The sequence below is a fragment of the Musca vetustissima genome, unplaced genomic scaffold, assembly GCF_032173495.1.
Source record: "Musca vetustissima isolate MV318-11 ecotype Yass unplaced genomic scaffold, APGP_CSIRO_Mvet_v1 utg51890, whole genome shotgun sequence".
Taxonomy (NCBI): domain Eukaryota; kingdom Metazoa; phylum Arthropoda; class Insecta; order Diptera; family Muscidae; genus Musca; species Musca vetustissima.
This window is the reverse complement of record NW_026880715.1, coordinates 205,619-213,615: the sequence shown is the minus strand read 5'-3', so window position 1 is coordinate 213,615 and position 7,997 is coordinate 205,619. Positions and strand designations below refer to the sequence as shown.

Sequence of the window (7,997 nt, the reverse complement as noted above, 5' to 3'; positions counted from 1 at the left end):
GTCAAGAGTTATAAAAATGTATTTTTTATGACATTCCAACAAAAATTTATTTCAAGTTTTTAATTTACAATAAATGTGCACACAAAATGGGTATATCTATCACCCACAGAGTTCTGCAATTTGTTGCCCCATCCTGTCTGTCATTCATAGAGAGAGAGAGAGTTATTACACAATTTTACAGAATTCCTAACAAATGAATGAATAAAAAATGAATGAATGAACGAACATTGTAGTTTTTACTTCGTTATTATTGCATAAAATGAACTTTGATAACTTTTATGTAGCAATTATGTGATGCTTTGTGTTCATGTTGTTGGCTGAGTTATTTCTTATGGCGTAAAACTTTACGCAACAATTAAATGCTACAATTAATATTTAATAGCTTGCTTACATTTAGTACAATCGACACAGACAAGAATTGGTGTTATTAGTTATGGTAGCAGGTCTGTAAAGTTGATTTCTATTGTCTATAATACAAATTGTCTATTTGTTATTGTATGAAGGGGTTTCGTTTGAAGTTTCAATATTGTAGTTAAAAATGTGACAATATGTGGTACTAAATGTGACACTATGTATATGGTAGACACAACCTGTTAGCCGAAAGTTTCCTGGATTGAGAAACAAATTCAAAGTAGACTTAGTTATATGTGAGTTACATATAAGACATAAGCCGAATCTTCTCATTAGAATACAATTAATTCAATTAATGTAAAGATCAGTTTTTCATAGAGTTTCCCGATATTGAATATTTCAATATGTTGCCTCTCATTATATTAACCTGAGGTGTGTTAGCGTGACCATATGATCACACTAATAAGACGATCAATAAATCATGTGGTGTGAAAAACTAAAACGCTGAAAGTTTCGTCGCAAAATTCAGAAAAAAATAATTACAGCTCTATTCGGGTTAATACAAAATACGCATATTTGAATTTCACTTGTCATTAATGACATACACGTTTTTTCCAGAAATAAGAATAAGCGTCTCATTTTATTTCTAATTATTTTTATTTCTTTTCTTCAATTACCTATGTGTGACCTCTTCGATTGTTCAGCGCATTTTCATTGCAAAAAAAAATCATTTCAAAATTGCGCATTTTCATTTCATTTCGCATTAAAATGTGATATTTAGCTTTTATTGCAATTATAATCATTTGCGCCCCTTCTGGCTATTCCGATCGACTGCGACTTATTCCCATAGGCAGCTTTTTTTCTAATCAGTCCACATACAGGGCATCTTCATCATCGTCGTCGTCGTAGCAGTCAGCCACCGGTACCGATAGGCGGCAGTTTTGTTTTCATTCTTGCTATTGTTTTAAAACAGCAAACAACAACAATAGAACTACAACTACAATGGCTAGTCGATATTCTGTAATCATTGCAATAATGATTGACTGCGTTGTTTTATAAAAAAAAACAAATTATAATTGTTTTTATATTTGCTATTGTTGTTGCTACTCATTGATTTCCATTTCAATTATTTTTTGAAAAAAACCATGAAAACAATACCAAGCCCTTGAGGTTCGGTTCCATCGCAATTTGTATGGGAGAAAAAACATTCCAATAAAAGGGGTATTTGCGTAGTCATTATTCAGATATTTGATATTCAATACAATTTGTATTTTTATGTAAAATTCAATAAGGAATTTTACAGATAATACCTTACTTGATACATTTTTTTATGACAATATAACCTGGCATATAGTCTCCAAATTAATGTGTCGATTTTTTGGGCAAGAAAACAATTCCAAAAGATCACGCCAAACGCTGTGATAGTCCATAAAAACATTCCTCCTATATAACTTTGATAGTCTTGAAAATAATTAAAAAAATCACTATAATCTTGAAAAAAAAAATGCAATCCAAATTCAGTTAACAAATCTACTCCCAAGGCGGTGATAGTCTTGCAAATAATTTTAACAAGTGAAAAAGCGTTAAGTTTGAATCCTCTCCTCCATAGGTATACTGACAAATACTTTAAATTAAAATATACGGAACATACCAAAAAGTGAACATATACCGATAATTCTACAAACCGATTTATCTAAACCATTGTGTACACAAGCACTTTTTAATGAAAACCCATCAATTTAATGAAAGCGTGGACTGATACATGGCATGGTAGAATATACAATTCTCAAACTTCTGCAAACCGTTAGATTACATATGGTGTGCCGTTAAGGCGGGATCACATGATTGCCGCAATGCGCCAATTATTGGTGCATTTTATATGCCAATCGTGTGATTGCACAATTTATTGTCCAATGCGACAATCAAAAATAAATTGTGCTGATTTGCGGCAATCAAATACAACTCTGGTACGACAATCGTGTGAACTGTTAATAGACAATCTTGCGCAAGTTTAAAGTTGAAAAATGCGTCAATATTTATTGTTTTCTAGTGCGTCAATCAAAGAAGACAATACGCGTCAATAACCTGATTTTTTTTAAATAATATTTTTTCTTGTGTTTGTACCGTCAACATTTCTTTGTCGTAAGTAAAGTAAAGTTAATTTAAATTGTTGTATTTGCTATAATTATGTTCATATTATGTATTTGCAGCTTTAATATGGAATTCGGTGATTGCATTGTATACGAAAATTCAGCTGAGCTTGAGTTCTTTTCCCCCGATCAGCAACCAGAAACACCTGTGCCGAAAAAAAGAAAAAAAACCAAGTGTAATTTGTTCCTGGACCTACACTGCAATACAGGAGCAGGAGTTCCATAGTTTGTTAAATTTGAAAGCAACGACATTCCATTCTTCCTGCGTGGATGGTATCTACATACATATCAAAAGAAATAATAAGTCAATTAAAAAGCATAAATATGTGTGTATTTAGATTTTTCATACCTTTATGTATGCACCTTTTAACGCTTTATAAATAGCATCACAAACAATTGGTACGAAAAGTGATATGGTATTTGGGGCAACACGGAAGAAGACCGAAAGACTTTTATAACTGTCACCAGATGCAAGAAATCGAAGTGTCACAGCTAAGCGTATTTGTTCGGGAATAGCCTTTCGCATGTTTGTGTCTTGTTTTTTAATATATGGTGACACTAGTTGCAACAATTCGATAAACGTTTCGTCATCCATCCGGATAAAATTTTTAAACAAAAACTTTTGGTTTTCGATTTCCCGGAATTCCATTAATGTTTTGTCATATGCACCATCAGTGCTTCTTTTTGTGAGCCACTCTCTGACCCACGTACTTCTATTTACTTTTTTTTTCTTTTCTTTCCTTTCATTTTTCTCATCGTCAAATGCACACACCATAATTATAGCTGCTGCAATTTTCTTTTTTTTTAAAGAACACATCTTAATAAAACAAATTTTTAAATGCTTTAACATTTTTAATAAACAAACTTTGACACATAGCAGCTGCTTCTGATATTTGCCGTGTAGTAGAACAATCGTGTGACTGAAGTTGGACAATAATTGTCACTTGATGGTTTTGAGACAATATGCGGCAATCAAATTTATGAAAAGTTGGACAATCATGTGACCGCAGAGAATTTGATTGTGACAATTTATTTATTGTAGTAAAACTTTGGACAATAAAAATTGGTTTAAATTGGCGCATTGCGACAATCATGTGATCCCACCTTTAGATTACATAGTGTAGGAATTAGCGAATATTTGGGGTTATAGCTATGCATATTTCCTTCAGGATGTATAATTATATGAGTGAGATGCATAAATACTGGCCTATATATTTCATTATCGTCAAGTTCGAGTTGTTTTATCATGATTTCCTTAGAAAGCCAGCCCAATAAAAAATCGCTTTTGCAAACATAAATTTACTGAGAAAAAATTTCATTGCGGGCGGAAGGGGGAGGGCCGGACCCCAAGCCCCCCCTCACTTGCTACATCGCTGATCCACTATTAACCATGTGATAGTTTGGAAATGTGATAGCTTTGGAAACATATACATATATGATTGTTTTGGAAATGCAATTAAAAGGATATAAGAAATTGATAGTCTAGGAAAACTATTTTTTAAACCTTTGCCTTTGATAGTGTCGAAAAAAATATATTTTTAAACCCTGCGTGTGATAGTCTAGAAAGAAATATTGTTTTAAAAACCCCTGCTGTGATAGTCTAGGAAAAATATTTTTTTAAAAACGCCTGCCTGTGATATTCTAGGAGAAAATTTGTTTAAAATCATCGCATATGATTATGATAGTCTAGGAAAAATATTTTTTTAAAGGCCCTGCTTGTTGTAGTCTAGGAAAAATATTTTTAAAATCCTCGCATACAACTACGATAGTCTAGAAAAAATTTTTAATAAATCCATCCACATCATTCTAGACCTAATTAATTGCGCTATGCCAAATTTCGTGCAAATCGAAAGATATATAGGGACTTTGGTCCACATTTACGTAAAATCGGAAGAAAATATATATGGGAGCTATATCTAAATACGGACCGATTTTCATTACGCTATGCCAAATTTTGTGCAAATCGGAAGATATATAGGGAGTTTGGTGCACCATTTACATTAAATCGGACGAAAATGTATATATGGGAGCTATATCTAAATCTGGACCGATTTTCAAGAAACTTAACACACATCATTCTAGACCTAATTAATTATGTTATGCCAAATTTCGTACAAATCGAAAAATATATAGGGACTTTGGTGCACATTTACATAAAATCGGAAGAAAATATATATGGGACCTATATCTAAATCTGGACCGATTTTCAGGAAACTTAACACACACCATCCTAGACTTAATTCATTACGCTATGCTATGTGGAAGGATATATAGGGACTTTGGTACACCGTTTACATAAAATCCGACGAAAATATATCGTTAGCTAAAATGCAAAAAGGCGTAACTAACAAAAGCATAATTGTGTAGGAGAAGCAAAAAACTGTTTTGAATGAAAACTATAAACATGGCAAATGAAGATTTTTCTAAGTTCACTTTTAATACACTGACAGATGTATACCTACATAAAACAAAATTGTTTTTCAGTTATTATTATTATAAACCCACTTGTAGTTACGTCCTTTTGTTTTTTGTTAATAGAAGCTCCTTTTTTGACCGCAGACGTGTAAAACTTTGTCAACACATGCAGTTTATTGACATTCACAATATTCATTCAAAAAGTCAATTTGAAATTCTTTGTTAGTTACGCCTTTTTGCATTTTAGCTAACGATATATGGGAGCTATATCTAAATCCAATTTCAATAGGGTTCGTCCTTGGGCCAAATAAGAGACCTATGCCAAATTTCATCCAATTCAGATCATAAATGCGACCTGTACTTTGTTCACAATTTAACATGGACAGACAGACGGACGGACATGCATAAATCGACTTAAAAAGTGATTCTATGCATATTCTCAAAAGGAACCCTGTGTTTATCTCGTTTCCTTTTGCCTGTTACAAACATATACACAAAGACATTATACCCTGTACCACAGTGTGGTGAAGGGTATAAAAATCTACGCCAGTGGGAGGCTAGGATTTTTTTTTTTTTTTTTGCAAAAATCCACGCCTGTGATATTTTTAACAAATCCACATTAATGATATTCTTGATTTTTTTAAATCCACGTCCAAGACAATGATAGTCTTGCACAAAGCACCATAAAAAATCAGCGCCTTAGCTTACAATAAACGTGCTAAACATTCATAAAAATCCGCCTCTAAGGTGCGATAGACTTGAACGAAATATTCTTAAAAAGTCAAAACCTGTGATTGACTGAGGAATTAATTAAAAAATATACGCACACGTCTGTTTTGAAAAAAAAAACATTCTTAAAAAGTTCTTAAAATTCATAAAAAATCCAAACCTAATGCTGTGATTGTTTTATAAAAAAAGATTCCTAAAAAATCCACGCCTAATGCTGTAATGTTATGATAGTTTGTTAAAAATATTCTTAAAAAATTAAACAATTCTAAGAAAGTCTAAGAAATAACTCTTAAAATCCTGGACTAAAACCGGGATAGTTTTGTGAAGCAGCAACCATAGTTTATTATTTTTACTTCCCACAATTAAAGGGTACATTCAAAGTTTTTTATTTATAGAGACAATCTAATTAAGTGGAAAGTGCGTGTTTTTCCCCTCTATAATTATATTGTCCTCGTCTAACATTTGACCCTTTACATTTGTTAAAAAAAACACAATTTTCCAATTGGGATTTTCATTCCCATAACCCCAATAATGCAGTCACTTCCTGCTTATTATTTATATTTACACCAAAAACATATTTTTACACTTCCCATGGTGGAAATCTCATGGCGAAGCAACCTCTCAAAACGGAAATAGCAATTAATTAAAAAATTAAACGACAAACAGGCGTAAAAGAGAACAGAACAAAGAAGCCTCACCACACAAATTAAACCACAATATAATTGCAATTCCTTAGTGCCAAGCTTTAACATTTCACTTTGATTCTCAAAAAAAAAAAACGATTTGTTGGTTTGGATATATTTTTGGAAATTGGCTTCAAAAATTGGTTTGTATATTTTTGTTTTAAAGATACAACACAACATTGTCTTTTAATTAATTTGCCTGAATGGCTTATTGGTATAACTCAAGTGGTTGGCAACGTTTTCTCATGTTCTTGGACAAAATGAATGTAAAAAACAACAACAAAAATTTAATTTTTTGGGCACATGAACAACAACCTCTAGTCCATTTCCCCTTTTGCAGCCACCAACCCTAAACAATTTTGAAAAAAAGTCAGTCAGTCAGTCATCATCAACAACCCAGTCTCCAACAGAAAGCCGGCATGTGCAATTGTTTTATTTTTAGAATAAATATTCAACAACAACAAACAATTACATATTTTACTTGTCGTTGTTGTTGGTGTATTTTAATGTTAGAGAAAAAACACACAACAACAAGAACAAATTGTTTTTAATTTGCTTCTTTGACAGGCGATATTATGTGTCTGGCCGTCATCCAGGTTTGAAGTAATTTGTTCCAAGGGCTTTTGAGCGATATAAACCCCTCCGCGCGATTAATATTGTAATGGGCAGGCGGCGGGCAGCAATTAGTTATTCTCATTCCGGGTTTACTCTTTTTTATGGTTGGCCTGTGTTAATGAATATGAATATTGTCTTTTATTTCTTGCTGCTGTTGTTGTTGTATCTTACAAACAGCCCCCTTCATCCTACTACCAATGCAAGTTTTATGACATAATTTGTTTCGAACACAAAATGTTAAAAATGAAACATGAAACTTTAATTACCCAGGCAAGGTGCAGTTTTGGTCGCCCAGCCGCCTTTGGGCTAATTGCAGCTTTTTTGTTTTGTTTTGAGGCGTTAAGGGATACTTGCATTTATATTGTTTGAGAAAAAGGGGTTAGTTCGGTTTCGGTTTTCTATTTAATGATTTTTTTTTTTTGGTTTTTTAGTTCGTAGAACTATTACTACCACCCGTGGGGTTCACGTAAACTGGTTTAAAAAAAATGTGTTGAAAACCACACAATTTATTAAGATTTTAATGGAAATCTAACTTAAAGAACAGCTTAAGAATAATTCTTACGGGTGTGTGTTTAGAAAGAAAAAAACGCAATGTAATTAAAAAATGTATTTCATTTTGGTAAAGAAAATGTACATTTTCTCATAATTGTGAGATAATGAACTAAACAAAATACCCACAACTCGCCCATAGTACTAAGGGGTCGGAAGTAATGTGAAAGTATGTGAGTTGTTAAAAATATAACTGTAAAGTATTATTAGAAGAATATGAAGTAAAAATAAATAGTCTTTGTTGCTCACGATATGATCCACAATTCGTTCATCATATTTTAATCAAACGTTGGTCGAATCCGAAGATGAAGGATTAGAAATTATAAAAATGTGTCACATGGATCGAACTGAATATTAGAACTGATTCAATCTTTGCATATCAAGTCCGTTTTTACCATGTATGTATTTAAATTAAAGGCTAAGGACACTTAAGGATTTTTAGCGCTAAATATCGCCTTTAATTGAGCGAGGGACCAAACGTGTATCCGGACAAGATGGAGAAAGA

At 32.5% G+C, this 7,997-nt stretch overlaps 1 long non-coding RNA gene across 1 annotated transcript; it reads left to right on the top strand.

The window, feature by feature from the left end:
- Positions 1 to 2,182: 2,182 nt before the first annotated feature.
- On the top strand, positions 2,183 to 2,666 carry LOC133326487 (uncharacterized). Its single transcript, XR_009754195.1, has 3 exons — positions 2,183 to 2,318; positions 2,402 to 2,493; positions 2,562 to 2,666. It is a non-coding gene; the product is annotated as an uncharacterized LOC133326487 (long non-coding RNA).
- The last annotated feature ends 5,331 nt before the right edge of the window (positions 2,667 to 7,997 follow it).